Genomic DNA, 24,496 nt, shown 5'->3' on the forward strand with positions numbered 1-24,496 from the left:
ATTCCTCAGGGATGTAGAACTAGAAATACCATTTGACCCAGCTATCCCATTACTGGGTATATACCCAAAGGACTATAAATCATGCTGCTATAAAGACACATGCACACGTATGTTTATTGCGGCACTATTCACAATAGCAAAGACTTGGAACCAACCCAAATGTCCAACAATGATAGACTGGATTAAGAAAATGTGGCACATATACACCATGGAATACTATGCAGCCATAAAAACTGAAGAGTTCATGTCCTTTGTAGGGACATGGAGGAAATTGGAAATCATCATTCTCAGTAAACTATTGCAAGGACAAAAAACCAAACACCGCATGTTCTCACTCATAGGTGGGAATTGAACAATGAGAACACATGGACACAGGAAGGGGAACATCACACTCTGGGGACTGTTGTGGGGTGGGGGGAGGGGGGAGGGATAGCATTAGGAGAAAGGTCTTTTTATCTATGCAGAGCAACTTGTACATTGACCTAGGCCTGCGGTTTCAGACAGTGCTCCAAGAGCCCTTTCAGGCACCTATGTGGTAGTGGGAGGGAATGGGGCTTTGGAATCCTTATCTTCATTTCAGCCATCGTTAATATACATATTGTATAAATTTTGTTTCTTCTTATCCTCTTTGTTAAACAAAGTGCTTTGCAGCTTTCATATTTACCCTTGGTGGTTATGCCTTTGTTCCTAGTCTGGGATAATAGTTTAATTTTTGTCATGTAGTCATTAAAACCTTGTGTTACTGTCTTAGTCTATGACTTGCTTGGACCACTATGTTTATTTTGGTGCTTCACATTCTTCTTTCCTAATAAAATAATTTTTGATTGAATAATCAGAATGATTCCTGGGGAGGCTCTAGTCCTTTCAGCCTATCTTCCCTTTTAGGATTGCATGCCATAAAATCCTGAATATCTCTGTGAACTTTCAAATTCTTGACTTACTCTAGTCTGGACTTATATCAAGCCATCTACTTCAACCTTTCCCTTGCTGGTCATCGTAAGCCTCTGTGTGACAGGGCCCTTGAACCCTTAAATTCACGTCACTTTTGCTTCACCAACCCATTCATTTTTTGACCTTAAGTCTCTAAATAGTTTCTAGACTTTCTTGGTGCTCAAACTATGAAGACTTGTCCCATGCTTTGTTTGCACTGAATGAGACACAAGAGCTGATAGAGTTCCTCATTACAACAGTGTCTATTTTGTGTCCTGTCTCAGTAGTGTATTCTAGAATGGGCTCAGGAATGTTACAGTATCATCACAATACTTTTCATTTCCTTCCTCCCACTAATTTCTAGTAAAATCTTATTCTTTGTTGATTTATTTCTATTGCAATTACCTTCTACCTGCCCAGTGAGTTTTTTGTTTGCTTGTTTATTTTTTTAATAGGGTAACTCATTTTATTGTTATATTTGAAATATAGGCATATTCTAGCAATTATCAATACTACCTATATTGTCATAGTAATTAGCCTACATTACAAATTTAAGCTTGATTATTTCAATTCAATCTTGATTTTCAGGGCTATTTACATAGTTCTGCAGCTATGTTAACTTCAGCAACTATAAGTAGCATCTGTGATCTTTAAAGTTGTTTCCTCATGGTAATTGTTAGATACATACTCTCCAGTTAGATTTTCTGGTAGGCCGATGGGAGAGATATGTTGGGCAGGATAGAATTTTCAGCATTTCTCAATAGACATAGAAATGATTTTCTACTCTGTGTGCAGAGTTAAGCATTCGTAATGTAGAAGTTCAGTTGAGAGGCCTCTTTTAAAAAGAGTGGCAGAAAACATGAGAAAAAAGTGGGAAAGTTTGCTAGTTTTGCACACCCTTGGGGATTTGGCATGCTTCACATGTGATAAAACTTGATTAATTTTTCTCCTTTGTGGATCACAGTTGGGGACCCCACCAGACTGAGGTACACAATTATATTAATCCATCGCAAAACAAAACTAAAACTGTAACGAATGTATTTGAAGAGAAATATGAAAGAAATGAGATGTAGTATGACTTGATCATTTTGGCATGGTCTTATGAAATTTGCTTTTGCTTATATAAGTAGGTTCAGTTAGAGTGGTTCTGCTACAGATGACCATTAATTACTATTTAATTTATTGGTAGTTTAAAAACCTGATTTATTTGATCAAGTGGAATAATGTAGATTATTCTTGATAAACACTAGTTCAATATTATAATTCATGCTTTTGAGGATCATGACCAGTTTATCTTTAGAAATAGGCGTTATCTCAGTAGATGCTTTTCCTCTCTTTTTTCCTCCTTGTTGAGATGATTTTAGCATTAGTGCTCATATGCACAGAATGTTCACTCTCATCATTTCATTGCTCTTGATTTTGTTTTAAGCAGTGATTTTGACCCTTTTGTTTATGACTGTCTGAGGTTATTTGTTCATTTCTAGTGTTATTGGGGGAACTGAATGAACTAGATTGTTCTAGTTCAGCTATGTTATGGTTTCTTATATTTTAACAATACCTTCTCCATCCACCAAGGAAAATGGATGGAAACCTTCCATAGTAGGTGAGCTCTATAATGGTTTTCATCAGGTGAAAGCATGACAAAGCCTTCTGATGAGACTGAAGAGAAATACATAAATAAAAACACAACTGCTGCTTGAGCTCTTCCTGCAGATGGCACTGGTGTTACTTGGATAAAGAACATTTTTGTGTTCAGCAGCTTTTAGTACATTGTGCACACTGGAAAGGCTCATACATACCAGGAAACTAAGTAGATGTTTTGTAATAAGTACTCACTTATCTGTGCATGATTGAACCCCAGCATGGTTCAACCCGTCCTTTTGGAGGTCTGCTTTTCAATGAATGCATTCACGTGGACAATAAAATCTGATGCAGTACTCTTTTTGACTAGGGAAGAGACCTACCACTAAAATCACATAAAAAAGTAAAGCTCCAGGACCAGTCTCCCAGTTGCATCTGCTTGAAAAATCCAGCCTCGTCTGAGAATGCATAAATATCACAGGGGTTTGAAGGGAGATATCATGATTTTTTAAAGTAAAAAATATGTTATTCTGATAAAATCCTGGGGAGATTTATTCTGATAATCTTAAAAGCGAATTCGACAAAGATTTATTGAACACTTATGTAAGGCAATGCATTGTGCCAAATTGCTACAGAAGGTTCAAAGATGAAAAACAGAAAACAAACATGATCTGTATCTCCTCAGATCTCTCAAGCTAATTGCAAAAACAGACATAAGCACAAAGATGTGAGATGCAAGTTAGTTTGGTAAGTGATATAAAAATTACCAGTAAGATGTTATTGGAGTAAGGGAGGGGTATCAAAGAGGATTTGAGATGGGCTGTGAAAGAAGGGAATATTCAGTGGAATATGAAGTGGGGAAGAGACAAAGTAAGAATTTTCAATAAGGGAACTGTACGAGCAAAGGCATAGTAGAGAACAGTATTCTGTTTGGGTTTAATGATTTATTTAAGGACTGATACACTCAAGGCTCCCTGTAAGTTGCTCTAAAATATGACTCTATACCACTTTCTAATTTTGGGCTCCTGGGCATGTTAGTTAACCTCACTGTGCCTTTGTTTCCTTGTTTCTAATTGAGGGTAGTAAGACTACCTCCCTGAAAAGGTTTCTGAGAGGATTAAATGAGCTAACATATATATAGTGCCTGACCATAGTAACAAATATTACTGTCATTATAAAAATGAATATTGGATGGGCACATTTTATGCCAGTCATTCTACAAGGAGAATTCTAATTCTATCAGGAGACTAAGAATTAGGTATCATCACAGTTGTACAAGTAACAACATTTAGGTTTAGGTAGATTAATTAACTTGCTAAAGATGTTACAGAATAGGTTTGTACTCAGGCCAAGTCTATCTTTTTTTCTGCTTCATTTTTCACTTTTTATATAATAAGTTGATTGTAATCAGTCTGTGTGGTGAGTGGGTGGAAAGGAGCTTCAGTGACTTAAGGATGGTAGGGGCCCAGAGCAGAAGCCTTCTGATGCTTGGCCAAGGGTTTAATCTTTATTTGTTATGCAATAGAAAATTACTTATGGGTTATCATGAACACCACCTGTCTCCTTTGGCAAAGAGTGAAAGATAGTTGTGACCCATAGAAGACAATTAATAAGTGTGACTTAAGGCTAATTAAAAAAATTTCAAATATTAACTGAGGGGTTTCTTTTAGTTTAGAGGAGGGAACACAGTAGTATTTGAAGAATTATAGTCAGCAAAGCAGAGTGAAAAGAAACAGATGAAGGAAAGGAGAAAGCAGTAGGATATTTTGGGAAAGGCACAGGCATGATGGCTGAGTGAACTCAAAGGAGTGATTAGCAATGACAAGTGCAGAAAAGAAATGGAATAGAATGTAGACCACTGTCAGAAGAGTGTTGGTGGAGGAGTGGGAATAGACACTGTGCGGTAGTAGGTTGAAGAGTGACTCTGAGGTGTATTGTGTGAGAGGGAATTTAGACTGCTTCTTTGAGGAGTTGGCATTCTTCATTATGAAGAGAGAGAAGAGAGGCAGCCCCAAAGGTGTCATCGTAATCATTTTTATTGTGTGTATATGCATGTGTTTTTCTCTTAGGGATGGGAGTGCATTGATAGTATTGAGGAAGCTGCCAATAGAGCTGAAGCCAGAGAATGAGAGGTGAGTGATGGTCAGGGAGGTGATAATAGTGAATGTAGCCAGAGGCTAAAAGGGATTAGTCATCCAGTGCAATGAAGATTGGAAAGTAGGAAGGTGACACGAGAATAAGATTGTGGGTGTAGAGTATTGAAGGAGAACCTTTTTGCTTCACGGAAAAAATAGTGTGGCCAGAGGCTATTAAATACATTCTGAATTCTCATATGTGACACATAAATCCCTTAACTAATTCCTCAGTTTTAATGTCCTACTCCTTCAACGTGCTACACCACCATTTTAGAACTGTTACCAAATGCTATTCATATCCTGTATTTTGGCATATGGTGTCCTCAATATTAGAAGGTTTTTCTTTCAGATCCTCTATGGTTCAAGTATAGTTTAATATCTCTCTTCTGTGGTCCACTGGGTCTTCAATTCTGTAAATTCCCTCCGAGTAGACTTCATTAGATCGAGAGCACCTTAATAATAAGGACCATTTTCCAACATAGTTTTGTATTCTTATCACTTAGCATACAGTAGTTGTCCAATAAAATTTGTTGAGTCTAAATTTCATTTTCCAAAGTAAGATGTTTTGTGTTTTTAAGTTTTTGTGGTGATTTAAGATTACTCCAATTTATATACTTTCCATTTGTAAAGCTGAATTAGAAGCAGACTTGATTTTAAAACTGGTGAAAATGATACTTTACTTGCTAAATCACTCTCTTAAATGCACACTACCTTTGCTTTTTTGATTTGGTGTGTGTATCTGTGTATCTGTGTGTGAATTATGGGTCATCAACAAGCGTTAAATATATTAAGGGTAGAATTTTAGTCTTAATTTTTGAATCTACAACAAAGGCTTGCTAGACTCATGATCAATAAATGCCTGACAAGCAACTAGTAAACTTTTGTTTGTACTCTGTTATGTATTATGTATGCGTCCAGAATCTTCTTGGAGGGTTAATTTTATATCCCTGTGTCTGAGTTACTTCTCTGTGAAATGACTTCCTCCACTGACTTCTACACAATTATAGTTCAGAATTAAGGAGGCTATATTTGATTAATAATTTCTGCTTATAGAAGAAAAGTACTATGTAGATGAATATTCAACAAGGAAAATGTTCTTAGTCATATGCTGGCCTATTCAGTGGGTGAGTAAAATGAGTACTATAATCTGTCACAACCATCTTTGTATGCAAAGTTTAGTAATAAATCATAGAGGATTTTGCTTTTATTTAAATGAGCATAGGCCTATTGCCTCTGTTCTTTAAAAGTTCAGTTCTCTCTTATTTAGAACACTTTTTATTTGCAACTTTCTTCTTTCATAGTTTACTATACTTCTAATCTTGGTCCAAGATATTACTCCCTGATTTCTTTCTTTTTCCTTCTGTTAGCCCACAGAGTTTCTTACCACCTGAAGTGCAAACACTGTCAGAATGAATTGATGGCTTTCATATTATATGTTGACAATGCTACTACTCAGGAGTGGGAATGTGGTCAAAAAGACAGATATGACTGTCCATCCTTTCCAGAGAATATTGCTGTGATAAGAAACATTCACAGGGACCTTTTTTGTTTTAGCTCCCAAGGTTACTTTGGTGTGTACATCTTACTTTTTATTTTCCAAACATATTGTTGCTATGTTTCTGAAAGCTTTGTTTGACATCATATCCTAGGGTTTTTGCTTCTCTGAGTTTTGCTTAGCATGCATACAAAGAATTGTGGTGTTGACATTCTCTATCTTATTTAGAATATTTTATCCAGGGCCCATTGTACTGTGTAATTTAATTTTAAATAATAAATTGAATAGAAATGAAAATAGTGTGCTGCCTTCCAAAACATACTCCCTAGAGCCCTTTTCTTGAGATTGCTGAGAGGAAACTGTTACAGAAACATTACCTCATTTACTGACCCATGTTTGAATGTGTTTTTGAAGGGCAATGACTCAAGATAGTGGGTAGTTACATTGTATTTTAAGTCTTTCAGAAATTAAAAAATTCAGTGTATCTGGAGTATGATATTCTTTTGTCATCCAGGCTGGAGTGCAATGGTGCAAACATGGCTCACTGTAGCCTTGACCTCCCAGGCTCAAGTAATCCTCTCACCTCAGGTGTGCCACTGCACCTGGCTAATTAAAAAAAAATTTTTTTTGTAGAGATGGGGTTTTGCCAAGTTGCCCAGATTGGTCTCAAACTCCTGAGCTCAAGAAATTCACCTCTGTTGGCCTCCCAAAGTGCTGGGATTACTGGTGTAAGCCACTGTGCCTGGCCTGGAATATGATACTCTATAAAATTCATCTTATGATGTTGCATATGAACCAACTTCTTAATTGATAAATATTGATAAAATTACTGTTTCATTGAGACTATAGACATCAGAATCGAGAAGAATGTATTAAATTGAGTGAAAATGAATAAAACAGAAGCATATAGTTTGAGGTGGATGAAGGATAATCTGTTTTTAACCCATGGTGGGAATGGTTATAAGATTAAACACAAAATGTAGGATATTTAGTAAGGAGATTGATAAATGTGATCATATTCAAATTTAAAACTTTTATTTAAATTTGATACAATAATGTCAAGTTAAGCAGTACAATGGAAAATGTTTACAACCTCTTTATTTATTTATATGCCTTTTCATTCTTTCAGTAAACATTGATCAAGCACATACTATGTACCATGTGCTCTTTTAGACCCTAGGGTCTGGTAATGAGCAAAACAGGTTAAAAAACCCTTTGCTTTCATAAAGATTACAGTGGATTAGTGTTCAGAAGATATAAAAAACTGCTTCAAATTAAAAAAAAGCAAAAGCCCAATAGGAAAATTAGCAAAGAAAATGAGCAGGTAATTAAAAAAAGAGAAAGTACAAATGGCCAATAAATATTGTTCCTCTTTTAAAACTTCAGTAGTAACTGGAAGACACAAATTAAAAAATGAGATAGCAAATTTTTCTCAAAAATTAGGAAAAAGATAGATTACCATTGCCATATGATAACACAGCACAGAGGCCCTCCCCAGATGTCAATGCCTTGATCTTGAACTCTCCAGCCTTCAGAACTATGAAACAGTAAATTTCCATTCATTTTAAATTACCTAGTCTCAGGTATTCTGTTATAACGGCACAAAAATTGACTAAAACAAGCTGTATTAGCTTGAGCTGACATAACAAAATACCACACAGTGGGTGGCTTAAACAAGAGAAATTTATTTTTCACAGTTCTGGAGGCTGAAAGTCTCAGGTCAGGGTGCCAGTGCTGGTATAGGATAGGTGGTAGCATTGTTAGAGGATAATGGGCAGTTTCAAGCACTTAGGTGAGCATGTAAATGGAGACAGTCTTTCAGGAGACAATCTGATAGAACTTTCCTCTCTGAAACTCATTTCTTAGCCATATATCTACTATAGACTGCATGTGTGTCCCCAAAGTTCATATGTTAAAACCCTAATCCCCAATGTGATGGTATTTGGAGATGGTGCCTTTGGGAAATAATTAGGTCATGAGAGTGGGAACCTCATGGTGGAATTAGCTATCTGCAAGCCAGGTAGAAGGCCCTTACCAAGAACCCAACAATGCTGTCACCATGATCTCAGACTTCCAGTCTCCAGAACTGTGAAAAATAATTTTCTCTTGTTTAAGCCACACAGTTTGTGGTATTTTGTGATGTTAGCTCAAGCTAATACAGCTTCCGTTTTAGTCCATTTGTGCTGCTGTAACAGAATATCTGAGATTGGGTAATTTATAATGAATGAAAATTTATTGGTTCACAGTTCTGGAGGCCGAGAAGATCAAGGCACAGACATCTGGTGAGGCTGTTTTTGCTTTGTCATCACATGACAAAATGTAGAAGGGTGAGAGCACAAGAGAGCAAACTCACTCCGGAGGGCCCTTTTTATAATGGCATTAATCAATTCATGAGGGAAGAGCCCTCATAATCTAAACACCTCCCATTAGGCGCCACCTCCCAACACTGTTGCATTGGAGATCAAATTTCCAACAGATGAATTCTGGGGCGCACATTCAAAACACATTATTCTGCCCAGGTACCCAAAATTCATGCTTTTCTCATATGAAAAATTCATTCATTCCATCTCAACAGCCCTAAAAGTCTCAATGTCTTTCAGCAGCAACTTTAAAATGTAAGTCCAAAGTCTCAAATCTAAGCATTGTATGACTGAGACACAGTACCATTCATCCTGATGCAAATTATATTCTAGATGTAAACCTGTGAAATTAAAACAAGTTACTTGCTTTCAAAATACAGTGGTGGGACAGGCATAGGACAGATTTTTCCATTCCGAAAGGAGAAATAGGCAAGATGAATGGAGTAACAGGTTCCAACCAAGTTCAAAAGCTAACAGGGTAGACAATACTAAATCTTAAGGCTTGAGAATAATCTTTAACTTTGTGTCCTGTCTTCTAGGCACATTAAAACTGGTGTTGGGCCTCCAAGGCCTCAGGCAGCTCTAACCCTGTGCCTTTGCTGAACTCACCTCACTGAGCAGCTCTCATGGGTTGGAGTCTCATGCCTGCACCTCTGTAGGCTGATGTGGCATGCTGGTGGCACTACAGGTCTAAAGTCTTAGGAGTGGCCCTCATCTCATGGCTCTACAAGGCATTACCCTAGTCAGGACTCTTTGCAGTGGCTCTGCCCAAGCAGCAGGCCTCTGAAGCATCCTTTGAAATCTAGGTGGAGGCAGCCATGCCTCCACAGGGCCAGAGTTACACCTGGGCCTGCTTGAGCCACAGCTGAGGTGGCTGAAGATAGCAGCACCAGAATGTGGGAGCAGAGGACTGAGACAGCTCTGGGCAATGAAACCCAAATTCTCAAGAGTTTCCTAGGTCTCTCCCTCAAAACCTCAAAGTGCAAGGGACTTGAGGGTAGAAAGGTTTTGGCAGCCTTGAAGATCTCTGAAATGCTTTTAGGATAATTCTCCCATTGTCTTGATGAATGGCACCGGGCTTTCTTCTCTCTATGGTAATCTCCTTACCAAACAGTCACTGCTCAATCCCTTGATTTTCTCTTCTAAACATGCCTTTTCATTGTTTACATGTTCATGCTTGGGGTTTTCCAAATCTCTATGTTCTGCCCTTTTGATTATTAATTCCATCTTTAAATCATTTCTGTCTTCTCACATTTTACTATATGCAGTTAAGAGAAGCCACACAGTCCCTTCCATATTTGCTGCTTAGAGATTTCTTCTGCCAGATATCCTAGCTCAATTCTCTTAAATTCTGCCTTCCATAAAGCCCACGACATAGACATAATGCAGCCAAGTACTTTGCCACTTTACAACAAGGATGGCCTTCCCCCAGTTTCCAATACTTTCTTCCTCATTTCTGTCCAAGACCTCATCAGAATGGCCTCTACTGTCCGTATTTCTACCAATATTCTGTTTATAACCACCTAAGTAATTTTTAGGACATTTTATACTTTCCCTACAGTTCTCCTCTTCTTCTAATCCCTCACCACAAGTGCCATTATTGCTATGTTCGTGGCAATATAGGCATTTTCTAGCCTGCTCCTCTAAATTCTTCCAGCCTTTATCCATTATATGTAGTTCCATAGCTGCTTCCACATTTTCAAGTATTTATTATAGCAACACTCCACTTCTCTCATACCAGTTTCTGTCTTAGTCTGTTTTGTGCTGATATAACAGGATACCTGAGACTGGGCAAGTTGTGATGAAAAGAAACTTACTGGCTCCAATTTTGGAGGCTAGAAGTCTAAATCAAGGCACCAACATGTATCTGACAACGTTTTTGTTACATCATTACATGGCGGAAGGCAAAAGGGCAAGAGTGCAAGAGAGGGAACCCGCATGCTGGGCTTAATACTTAGGTGATGGGTTGTTAGCTGCAGCAAACCACCATGGCACACGTTTACCTATGTAACAAACCTGCACATCCTGCACATGTGCCCCAGAACTTAAAAATAAAAGTAATAAAAAGGAGTCAACCCATTGCCACAAGCCCTTTTTATAATTACATTAATCTATTCATGAAGGCAGAGCCCTCATAATCTAAACACTTCCCCTAGGCCCCACCTCCCAACGCTGTTGCATTAGGGACTAATATTTAACACATGAATTCTGGGGGACACATTAAAACTATAGCAGTATCTTAGAAAACATAGTGCACAGTCATGTTCATTGGGTTTTTGTAGCATTTTTTTTCAATGGCAAAAACGCAGGTAATCCAACTATCCATTGGGGGCGGATGGTAAAATAAAGCATGGCATGGTCACACTTGGAAGATTATAGCAAACCTTTTATTTATTTATTCACTTTTTAATATTTCAGCATTTATTTTAAATGCAAGGGGTACATTCATAAAATTTTTACCTGAGTATATTGGACCCAGGTAGTGAGCATAGTACTCAATAGGTAGTGTTTTTTTAACCCACAACCTCCTCCCTTCTTCCTCTCTCTAGTAGTTTGCAGTCTAATGTTCCCATGTTTATGTCTGTGTGTGCTGAATGTTTAGCTCACATTTATAAATGAGAGCATGTGACATTTGGTTTTCTGTTCCTGTGCTAATTTTCTTAGGATTATAGTCTCAAGCTCCATCCATGTTGCTGAAAAGGACGTGATTTCCTTATTTTTTTATGTCTGTGTAGTATTCCAAGGTGTATATCTACCACATTTTCTTTATCCAGTTCACCATTGATGGGTGCTTAGGTTGATTCCATGTCTTTGCTATTGTGAATAGCATGGTGATGAACATATGATTATGTGTGTCTTTTGGTAAAATGATCTGTATTCCCTTGTGTATATACCCAGTAACGGGATTGCTGGGTCTTACATTAGTACTAAGTTTTTTGAGAAATCTCCAAACTGCTTTCCACAGTAGCTGAACTAATTTACATTTCCACCAACAGCATATAAGTGTCCCCTTTTCCCTGCAGCCTTGTAAGCATCTGTTGTTTTTTTGACTTTTTAATAATAGACTTTCTGATTGGTGTGAGATGGTATCTTATTGTAGTTTTGATTTGTATTTCTCTGATGATTCATGATGATCATTTTTGAAATGTTTGTTGACTGCTTATATGTCTTCTTTTGAAAAGTATCTGTTCATGACTTTTGCACATTTTTAATGGGGTTATTTGTGTTTTGCTTGTTGATTTGTTTAAGTTCTCTATAGATTCTGGATAGTGAACCTTTGTCAGATGCATAGTTTGTGAATGTTTTCTCCCATTCTGTAGGTTGTCTGATTAGTCTGTTGATGATTTCTTTTGCAGTGCAGAAGCGCTTTCATTTAATTAAGTTCCATTTGTCTATTTTTGTTTTTGTTGCAATTGCTTTTGAAGACTTGACCATAAATTCTTTGCCAAGGCTGATGTTGAGAAGGTTATTTCCTAGAGTTTCTTCTAGGATTTTTATAGTTTGAGGTCTGACATTTAAAATCCATCTTGGGTTTGTTTTTAAATACGGTAAAAGGTAAGGGTCTAGTTTCATTCTTCCATACATAGCCATAGCTAGCCAGTTGTCCCTGCAATATTTATAGAATATGGAATTCTTCCTTCATTGCTTGTTTTTGATGGCCTTATGGACGATCAGATGGTTATAGGCGCACAGCTTTATTTCTGACTTTTCTGTTCCATTGGTCTCTGTGTCTATTTTTGAATCAGTACCCTGCTGTTTGTGTATGTAGCTATATATTTTGTAGCTTTATAGTATAGTTTGCAGTCAGGCAGTGTGATGACTGGCTCTGTTCTTTTTGCTCAGGATTGCTTTAGCTATTCAGGCTCTTTTTTGGTTCCATATGAATTTTAGAATTTTTTTTTCTAATTCTGTGAAGAATGATGTTGGTAGTTTGGTAGGAATAGCATCAAATCTGTAAATTGCTTTGGGCAATATGACCATTTTAATGATATTGATTCTTTTAATTCCGTGAGCATGGGGTGTTTTTCCATGTATTTGTTTCATCTCTGCTTTCTTTCAGCAGTGTTTTATGGTTCTTCTTATAAAGATCTTTCACTTTCTTAGTTAGCTGCATTCCTAGGTATTTTATTTTCTTTGTGTCTATTCTAAGTGAGATTGTGTTCTTTATTTGACTCTCAGCCTGGATGTTATTGGTGTATAGAAATGCTACTGATTTTTATACATTGATTTTATATACTGAAACTTTGATCATAGGACATCTTTATTACTGATGTGAAAAGATCCTCAGGAAAATGGATAAGAAAAAATTTAAAAAGTATTGATGTATGATATTATTTATGTAAAACAAACATGTAATCATACAAAAGTCATATATTTTATAAGTATATATGACATGTGGTTATATGTTTTACACATATTTATGTCACTGTATATAAAAGAGTATGCAACAGTGGTTGCCCATCTGGAAAGGGAAGAGGAATTGGACAGAAGTCCAGAGGAAATTTATCATCACCTAACTTATTTGAAATTCTATGCAAAAATGAATTCATTTAATAATTGTATAAAGTTGTTTTAAATGCAGACAATTACTGGAAATAGAAAGAAGTAAATGAGCAGCTAAATGAGCAGCTGAGAGTATTACAGAAACTGAGTTCTTCAAAGCACCAGAAGTTAGTGCCTAGTCAGATTTGTTTGAAGCACAGATCATTGTTTGAGAATAGAGAAGAAAAATGGGACAAACTTAATTGGAAGTGTTTGCTAATGGTTTTTAAAGTTGGACTAAATTTTATCATTAAATTTTAAGCAGAGATATGAGATTATTAGCTCTGTATTTTACAAAGTTTTATTTGTTGTACAGGATGAATTGGAAAGAAAGAGACAGAAGAGTTTGTGTGTGTATGTGTTGTGTGTGTGTGTGTGTGTGAGAGAGAGAGAGACAATTTCAGGGAGAAGGCATGTGTTAAGATACATGTCTCATAAAACCAACTTACAAATATACTACTAGTGTTCAGATAGTAGAAATAACTTTGAGTACACTACACAATATATAAATACATCTCATATCTCAATTCTACATAAAACTTATAGTATAGATGTAAGCATATACATTTCCCACCTTAGTTACTGCTATCTCTTGTATACACTTAAAGAAATTTCAAGATCTCAAGATGATTAGGAGTCAGCAAAAAATTTTAATCTGATCTTTGAGAACACCTATTTCAATTTTTCAATTCCCTTGACTTCAGATTCTTAAGAAACTATGAACCTTATATCAGGCCAAAAAGACAGATGATACCTACTTCAGCATCTATGTCAAGGTATATTTCTAACTTCTTTAAATAAAAAAGATGGATATTGGGAAAGTCATTAGTCACCACTGCCTTTCCATTTGCTGGTGATAGAGATGAAGTCAATCAACCTGAGCATCTGCCTGGGTCAGCAGACCAGAAGAGACTTTTGACATGGGAATATATAGCTCTCCCTCCAGAGTGCTTTCTAATTTCAACTCTGGACTCCTCTTATTGTTTTTAAGAAGGAAGGTTGATGTTCTTATCTCAGGCAAACTGTCTACCTTCTCTTATGCTGTTTTTCGTCACCAAGGCTTTTTAAGACAATCCATCTCATAATTTTAACACAAAACACATTTTCCGATTGGATTTTTACCTCCTAGAGCCTGATTTTTTAAAGTTAAAAGGGGAAAATGAAATCTGTCTTCTGCAAGACATTACTGCTACATATTTGTCAAGTTTCCAAAAGTAAAATTAAAATGGGAATGATAAATGAAGGTGGTGTTCCCATGTTCCCTTCTCTTTTTAAGTCCACTTAATTCTCCTCCTGTCTTCACTGATCAATATTTTACCCTTAACAACACCAGTTCCTGTTGTTCACATTATGTTTAATCACACAGACATCTGTCCAGTTCTTATTAAGTTCAAGTCCTAGAACAATAGAGCAGTCTTGTTTTAGGTGTGGATAGGAATGCACATTAAAAAGAAGTGGAATATAGTGTTCATGATTTATTAAGCACATAATTATTTTATTCAACAAATATTAAACACCAGGTACTCGGGACACAATGATGGTTTAGATGCCAACTCTGCCCTTGAAGGGCTCAGGTTATTAGGGAAGGACTATTAGAAACATGCAATTAGAATCCTAAGTGTTATAATTGAAGTATGTACAAAATTCTGCATGAGTTCAAAACAAGAACTCATACAGAATAAGAACTTGGAACTCATGGGGAGAGAGGTCAAGAAAGGTGTCATAAAGGAAGTGATACCCAGAAACAAAGGAGTAGTGCAGCAAAAAGAAGGGTATAAAGGCTATTCCAGGCAGTGTGTGTGCTATGTGTCAAGGAATGGATGAGGAATACATTTATTATTTGGGGAAAGGTAAATTGTTCAGTGTTGCTAAAGGACAGGGTACGTAGAAAATTTGGTAAAGAACTGGGGGTGGGTGGGGAAGGACTGGATGAAGTCTTGCATTGGCAGAAATGACCAATCACTGTTCTCAGTGTTTTATGTTTTTTTCACATTTACTCTTCACAAAAATTGTGAGTCAAGTATTATTACCCTTATTTTGCAAAAAAAGGAATCAGCCCAGGTAATGTAAAAACAAAAATAAAAATTTTCTAAATATATATAGATAGAAAATGGCAGAGCCAGTAATTGAATTCAGATCTAATAGGCTTTAACATTTGTGTTCTGATTCATAGAAGAGTGAATGGTCAGGGGGAAGACTACTTGTGAAGACCTTGAATGCAGTGGGAATTTGAATTTTATGTGTATGCAGTAAGAATTCAAAGAAATATTTTAAGCAACAGAAAAGGAACGTCCACCATATAGACAGAGAAAGAATAGTGCTTTCAGGACTTCCTTTGCTAACATTAGTAATGTGCAGTCGTTATTATTAGTCAAAGACTTGCTTCAAGTCAGTAATTGGGCAAGTACAAAATATAATTAAATTGGCTCATGGTAACTGGATATACTTACCTACATAGACTTAAACTAAAGTATAATTTAGTGAAACATGCTGAAAAGGACAAAAAGCTGAGGTATGATTTTCAGTACATTTTCAGCTCATTGATATTTAAATGAACTAAGAACTCAGAGACCAGCACAAATACATCTGCAAAAGCACTGCTTTTATGATTATTTAGGGTTGATGTTTGGATCAACACAGGATCCAAACAGAAAGCTAGTATGACACAATGACTATCTTAGCCAGGCTTTTCAGACTTGGCAATAAATTTAAAATCTGTATAAATTTGAAGCAAAAATGTTAGCATCATGTGGAGGTCAGTACAACACTGCATTATACGTCCTGATTTTATCTGAAACAAAGGCATACTGTAATCTGTTGTTCTACAGGAAATAAAGTATAAATCAAGAAGGGGCTCTATATCAGGCCCTATGTTGTCCTTGAACTACATGCACAGAAACTGAATTGATAATAAAAGCACAGTGGCCTGCTATGTGGCAAATGACTGCATTTATTTCCTTTCCTTTTTTTTAAATGAGTGAAATCCATAATAAGCCAGGCAGCTTGATGCATTAATCTGTTTATGTTGTCTTTTATTGCAAAGTATATGTGTATGGTAAAAGAAATCCTAATATATAAATTACCTTGAAGAGAGTTTTTTTCAAAGTATAAAAGTAAATAAATAATACTTTTCCTCTGAATTCCATATTTAAAGATGACAATTGTAGGTTGAGTGGATGAATTTGAGTTGATTCTTTTACTTTGAATTCTGATTGTTCCACTTATTGATCTGAACAATTTACTTAGCACTTCTGAGCCTTAGTTTCCTCAACTCAACTGGAAAATGGAAATAAAACGGGTCCCTTCTAGGACCCGTGTGAAAATTAAATATGATAATATATAGGGTGGAGGTAGATGCTGGGTTCATGTCAGCTGCCCTGCCTACAAAATGCCATATTTGAATTGTTTTGGTTTCAACATTTGGTTTGCTGCCAGAGTAGATAGTCCTACAGAGAAATATGTTTGTTTGTCAAAACATAAATTAAAGATGATTATAGGTCTTAAACTTTATTTGAATTTTAGACTTTTTCTGAATATTCAAATGTTTTATATTCATATTATTTATTAGAAATTTAGAGTTTTGATGCTTTTGCCTTCATTGAAGCAGTTGCTGTCCATAAGAAGAGATTTAAAAGTAGATAACAGTAGGACAGGGTGGCCTGTTCATGAAGAGAGCCTCATTTAGTGCATGGCTTTTGAAAATACTTTCTTTCCTCCCTAAGTCTTGTATTAGATTTTTGCCTAACGGAAGACAGCTTGCCTCTAATTGCTAATTTGCAGGAGAAAGCACAATCTCAGTGTCTCCCTTATGACAGAGGTGGTTTCTGAAACCAAACCAAAAAACCATCAGCAATATCGGGATAAGTCTGCCAAAAACTAGGGCGAGGGTCTTTTTTTTTTTTCAATTTATTTTCTCTTTTCCTTGCAGCTGACTTTGGGACCTGTAATTTACAGGCTGTCATGGAAACAAGTTGCACATGTGAGTTCCCATGGCCAAAGTGGCAGTCTGTGAATGGTGGATATTCAAGGTGGCACCAGGCTCATCTATGCTGAGAATAAATTCAGTTCTAAAACATCAAAAAAAAAATCTTACTAGACATAGTCATAGCAAAGAGGGCATTGTTTCAGTGAATTCAAAGACAATTGCCTAATACATGTCTTACTGATTCAAATGTGCTTGCTTAGAAAAAATAGTAAGTTCCCAGGTGTGAGTGCATCACTGTGCATATTTACATTTTGATCAGGACACATTGATTTCTTCCCCACAAATAATGAATACAATATTAATAAGAATATTGATTTGATATTTTAGAGTTAATTAGCTTTACTCTGGCAAAAGGCACCTTTGGTAGCTTTAAAGCGATCTTGAAAAATAACTCCTGCTAGTATTCTGCTTAAAAACCGATACTCATGAAACTGCTAAGAAAACAAATAACTGTAGATTGATACTGTTGATTGCTAGTCTAGTTGTCAGTGAAGCTGATAGCACAAAACCTCACAATAAAGTAAGGTTAAGATTGACCGATAGTGTATTCTCATGGCCCTGTGAGTTGTTTCATGTACTTTACAAAGGGGAACTATTTAAGTTTTATTTTTAGGTGTATTTTTCTGACCCTCATTCTTTTCACCCACTTCCCTAACTTCTTCGCTTATGAAAATAGGTAGCAAACCATAGAATAGATCAAAGAGATATAGAAATTTCCATTGGTATGTGTCCTGAATATATCATACAATTTCAGAGGTCAGGACACCAGAGATGTCACCTCTACGCATGATCAGTATTTTCATTTTGTTTTGGTACACTTTGCACTTGGAAGCCCCTCACATGGCTAGTAAAATAGATTTATTTTAATGACTAAGAGGTTCTAGTTGCAGAAACACAAGCAGACTATTTCTATTGTTTTGACAAGCACAAAAATAAAATTTTAGCTTATTGTTGATATGTATGGTTGGAATTCCCATTCTAATTCTGTTATCATAATTCAGGTCTTAATTCTACCACCTCTTCCATGATTTATTTATTTATTTATTTATTTTTGTTTTGTTGTCTTTTTTTCAGGATTTTGAATCTAGAGAAATACTTTTTTCTTTGCTATGACCACATTGAATATTTATACTTATATGCTTTACCTTTTATATACAGTTTTCACAAGGACAACTCCTTGTATATGTAGGACATATATAAGCATATCAATATTTTATTACCCTCTAAATCTTACATATGAACCAAACTTTTTCTTCTTTATTTATGGCTGCCTTCATTACAGAAGATCAAAGGATTGTATCTGAAGCTTACAAAATTTGCCTGATGTAGGTGTCAGAAACAAGTGCTAAAATGGAAAATGTGGAATCACTAGCCTTCAATGATAACATTCCGAATAATTCATACTAACACGCAAGGAAGCTCCATTCCCTAGCTCTCCCACCACTTGGTATGTGTTGAAAAGGTGCTGTGATGAACAATAGACAGGCTTTTGTCAGATTTAGTTTGCCGTATTGCATGTACATGAAGCCAAAGAGTGACTGGGAAGAATCCCAGCAGAGCACGAGAGAGCAACAAACTATAAAAGAAAAAATGAGAACGGAAAGAGGGGAAAAGGTGAGAACTCAAGAGAACATGCTAAAATGAAGCCAGAGGGAAATGTTGAAAAGGGAGAGAAACACTACAGAGGAGGGAAAAAAGAAGAAGTAAAGTGAACAGACTGCAGGCAGAATCGTTGTAGAACTGAACATATCTGAAGTGTCAGGCAATATATCTGTAAAACTGTATTTGGGAGTGCAGCCATTTCTTTTTAATAGTGGGCTATTCTCGAGTGTTAGGAAAGCCGTGTGAGATTTGATGTCAATTTTATTCTTGGCATTCAGTCTCTCTGTATGGACACAAAAGGAAATCAGGAGGTTAGACAAAAAGGTAAAAGGAAATTTTCATAGAAGGGGAAGAAGGAAACAATATATTGACATTGAAAGAAGCATCTTAGAAATACTACTATTCTAATTGTTTACACATCTGTGCTGTTAATTGCAGGCAGATTTGGTGGTATTGAAGTGCTATTGTTGCCAAACTGATTTGAAATCAAATGCTTTGCATTCTTAACATTTCAGTATACTATCTTATATTTTTAAATGCTCTCCAATAAAATATCCCTGTTTGGGATTTATTCTCTCTCATGTAATCATAGCACAAATGAACTTAATTTGGAATCTTATAGGTGGACAGAGACATAAAGTAGACTTCTGAAGGCCTCACCAACAATTAGAACAAATTACTATTTGGAGATGTGATATGATAAGTAAGTTGTAAACACATAAGAAGAGATTGTTAGGAGACTTCATTGATGAGTTTGTTTCTATAATTCTTTTTTTTTTTTCCCACAGTCTCACTCTGTCGCCCAGGCTGGAGTTCAATGGCGTGATCTCGGCTCACTGCAATCTGTGCCTCCTGGGTTCAAGCGATTCTCATGCCTTAGCCTCCTAAGTAGCTGGGATTACAGGTGCCTGCCACCATGCCCGGCTAATTTTTCTATTTTTAGTAGAGACAGAGTTTCACCATGTTGGCCAGGCTGGTCTCAAAATTCTGACCTCAGGTGATCCTCCCACCTCAGCCTCCCAAAGTGCTGAGATTACAGGCGTGAGCCACCGTGCCTGACTGTTTCTATAATTCTTAACAGTTCTTTTGCACGACCAGACTGACAAAGACAAATAAACATCTTATACTAAGTATACAGCATGTGTTGCATGATGTTTGTAACTAGTTTATACTCAAGGTAACTAAAATGAGGGCTAAGAGTCCTTAAATTTATTCAATTTTTGTACTCTTTTCTCTTCTGGATAGGGAGATACATAACATTAGCTAATACTAGCTATTCTCAAAACATTTCCTTCCAAGTCCATTCTAAGTACCTAAGATGCCAATATAAATCATAAAAAACATTGTGAATTTCAATTATTCCTAACTGACAATAATAGGAGTTGCTGGGAAATGAATCACTAATTTTCACACTAAAGCTTTTAATTTTACTATAGTTCTTCCTTTAAAAAGGAAGATTATAATTCTTCTACATGTGATGAAATTCACTTAAAGTAGAAATCATTTCTCAAATATTGTTTGGTAGGAAAATTAATGATGGACTCATCAGTTTAGGAACAAAGATAAAATATACAAGATTTTAGCACATGTAACTAATTTCATAGAAAACCTTATTAAACTTGTTGTAATAGGTTTAGAATATACATATCCTTGAAAAAAACACAGATATATGTATATATGTGCATGCAAACACAAATATTTGCATATGTGTAATTAAGATTTAGTGCTAAAATTGTTTCTCCAAATTTCAATTTCAGGATTCTGTTCCATTCTTATATTTTTTCCTTCTTTGACCCAAGTGTTCCAAATACTGTCTCAAAGGGAATGTATATTTTAGAGTTTTTATTTTGATATATCACTATCTCCTTGCAAAAAGTGCTCAAAGAGCTAAAATATTTTTATTTTAAAAGAGATGGCTTAAAAAATTTCTTCACTTTTGGATTAATCAACTTTATTATTTAGAGAGCTAAACTGAAATAAAAAGCAACTTCTATGTAAGGAAGATTATTAATTTTTTATCATAATGGTAATTTAAAAAATAAATATATGGGTTTGACTACTTCCTAAGTCATAATAATCAGACTGCCCTGCCTTCCATTTTATACCATATCCTATTGGATTCTCTGTTGAAGGACTGTACATAGCTTAAGCTTTGTATAAAATGGCTAACTGAATAATGTAGAATGTACTTGAAAGAAATATCTTAAAGTTTATTTTAAAACTCCTGAAAACTAAACTATAATCCGTTATCTCTCATGAGCACAGACACAAAATCTACTTTTTGTGTGTGTGTGGGTGTGTGTTTTTTTAGACAGCCTCTCGCTCTGTTGCTCAGGCTGGAGTACAGTGGTGTGATCTCCACTTACTGCAACCTCTGCCTCCGTGGATCAAGCAATTCTTGTGCCTTAGCCTCCTGAGAAGTTGGGACTACAGGCTCCTGACACTACACCCAGCTAGTTTTTTTGTATTTTTAATAGAGACGGGGTTTCACCGTGTTAGCCAGGTTGGTCTTGGACGCCTGAGCTCAGGTGATCCGCCAGTCTTGGCCTCCCAAAGTGTTGAAATTACAGACGTGAGCCACTATGCCTAGCCAGACAAAAAATGTTCAAGAAAATCAACAAAATAGTAGTAAACAAAATCCAACAATGTATAAACAGAATGATATATCCTGAAAAAGGGAGATTTATTCCAGGTGTGTCAGGCTGGTTCAACATTTAAAAATTAATCAGTGTAAAGCATCATATCAATTGACACAACACAAACATTTGAGAAAATCCAATTCCCATTCATAATAAAAACTCTCAGCAAACAAGATTCAGGAAAAATTTCTTAAGTTCATAAAACAGTCTACAAAAGACCAACATATAACATCATGCTTATTGTTGGGACAGTGCATGCTTTTTCCCTTAGATTAGGAACAAGGCAAGAATGTCTTCTCTCACCTCTGCTGTTAATATGTTACTGAAAGTTCTAGCTAATGCAATAAGACAGGAAAAAATAAATAGAAAATATACAGATTGGAAAAGAAGTAAAACCATCTTCAGTTGCAGATGACATGATTATCTGTGTAGAAAAATACCAAACAATTTACCAAAAATTTCCTGGAACTAATAAACAAGTAGAATTAGATAGAATGTATACAAAGTTACCATTATCACTTTGAAAAAATATTATGTATTAGAACAATTAAGAATAATAATAAAAGGTTTTATTTTACCTTCAGTTATTTTCTCTCTGATACTTTTTCTTTTGTAAAAGTGTAGATCTGAGTTTCTGACATATTTCCCTTCTCTCTGAAGAACTTCTTTTCACATTTCTTTTCAGGAAGGTCTGCTGGCTATGAATTACCTCAGTTTTTGTTTCTTTTACAGTGTATTTCTTTTTAAATTTTGAATTCAATTCAATTTTTTTCATGCCTTTTAGAATGCCTTACAAATTTTTGTTGCAATGTGGACATGATATATTGGGTAACAGGTATTGAAGTTAATGGGACATTAGTGTGAGATTTATCTGAATCTGACTAGCAGTTGGACTATGTTCAATATTTGTTGTAGCTATTGGTGTCAGATAATAAATTTCACTAGTGTCCTTGTTTTTGTTTTCTCTGTTAGCTTTGGGTTTTCTTAAGATCTTTCATGGAGTCTGAGCTTTGCAGCTCTTTCAGCTGTAATTCACTGTTTTATTGTTAATGTGATGAAAAAGAGTTGGGGAGGAAAATGCTGTATAATCTTAGTCTTTTAATGGGCCTATGTCCCTGGAGTGACCTTCACAAGTAATTCTTACATTCATTTTCTTCACCACTTAGATGAAAGGCTAGAGGGGGCTGGAGTTGGGTATTACTCTCCTGCCTATGGGAGATACAACTTCAGTAATGGCTTTTTCATTGGAGAGTAGGCTTTTGTTTTAGCATTCCAAAATAATCACTTTCCCCATCCATCAGTCAAACACATGGTGATTTTTTTTGGTTCTTGTGAGTACCTGGTGGCATCTTTGCAGGTAAAACCCATAAAATTGTGAGCCACGAGCTTAGTATACAAAAGGCAGTTGTTTTCCTATGTATCAGCAATGAACAATTGGAACTTGAAATTAAAAAAAAAAACAGACCATATACAATAGCACAAAAAATTTTACTTAGGTATATATCCAAGAAAATATGTACAGGTTGTGTATGCAGAAAACTATAAAACATTGATGAAAGGAATCAAGGAAAATTCAAATAAATATGAGATATTTGTAGTTTATGGATTGGAAAATCAAATATTGATAAAAATGGCAGTTCTTCCCAACTTTATCTATATAGATTCAAAGTTAGGATACACCTATATATATATTTTTTTCTTGTTGCTTCAGCTGAGAGAGCCTAGAAACAATGACATGCTTGTAGCAATAAGCACAGCTAGCACTCAGGTCTTTGTTTCTAATACCATTGTCCAATAAAATAAACCAGGGCTTCATGGCTCATTTTAGTACTGGAGTAGGAAATATACAAGATGAGCCTGGAACATAGTATAGTGCAAAAAAGTAAGGGAGAACTAAAAAAGCCCACCCTGTTCCAACAAAATAACAACCTCACAATGACAAGGGTATTTCAAAAGGACACAGGAGCCAAGAGAAAGAGCTCCCAATTACGAAACCTGGAACAATTTGAGCAGCAAAATAAAGTTGTATTGGATTACAATCTAAAGTAAAAAACAAATATCCATGAGTTTTTACTGATTAAGTAACTGCATAAATTTCTTCTTTTCCAAAACACATAATCCCATTTGAATCATGAGAAAAATATCAGAAAATGCCAATTGAAGGACATTCTGTAAAATATCTGACCAGAACTTTTCAAAACTGTTAAGATCATCAAAAACAAAGAAAGTCTGAAAACTGTCACATTCAAGAGCAGCCTAAGAAGAAATGGCTACCAATCTAATGTAGGACTCCAGATGGAATCTTGGAACAGAAAAAAAGAATATTAGGCATAAACTAAGGAAACACGAACAGGGTATGGACTCTTTAGTTAATAATGTTATGTCAATACTGGCTTATTAATTATGACAAATGTAAGATGTTAATAAGAAACTGGGAGGGAGTTATATAGAAACTCTTTTTACTATCTTCTCTAATTTTTGGTAATCAAAAATAATATTGTAATATAAATCATTTATTTAAAAACATTGTAAAGCGTACTTTTACCTGGTTTTATCTACTCTGGGCACTAGAATATGAAAGGACCACCTAGGCTAGATAATATTGATTTAGCAAACAGTATGTCTGCCATTCATTTTGGCTGCCCAGCAGCTTATGCCTTAAAATAACTGAATGGATTTTTTTTAAACAGAAAACTTTATTAAAAAGTAGGAGAGGCTGGGCGCGGTGGCTCACGCCTGTAATCCCAGCACTTTGGGAGGTTGAAGTGGGTGGATGATGAGGCCAGAAACTCGAGAAGACGGTGAAACCCTGTCTCTACTAAAAATACAAAAATTAGCTGGGCTTGGTGGTGCGTGCCTGTAATCCCAGCTACTCAGGAGGCTGAGGCAGGAGAATCGCTTGAACCAGGGAGTTGGAGGTTGCAGTGAGCCGAGATCGCGCCATTGCACTCCAGTCTGGCAGCAGAGTGAGGCTCTGTCTCAAAAAAAACAAAAAGTGGGAAACGTTGTTGAGAATGCCTAAACTCGTGCCAAAATGAGAATTACATACTTTTTATTGGCTAAAGTAGAAGTTAATATTATAGTCTATACATAATATAGAGGGAAATTCTGATATTGGCATATATGTCATTACGGAATTGATAAGGTTTTTAGGCATATATGACCAAGATACGTATTTCTGTTCTCCTAGCCCTGAGTTTCTCTTCTCGTGGTCTTCAATTCCTGGT

This window comes from Pan paniscus, chromosome 15 (genome assembly GCF_029289425.2).
Source record: "Pan paniscus chromosome 15, NHGRI_mPanPan1-v2.0_pri, whole genome shotgun sequence".
NCBI classification, from domain to species: Eukaryota; Metazoa; Chordata; class Mammalia; order Primates; family Hominidae; genus Pan; species Pan paniscus.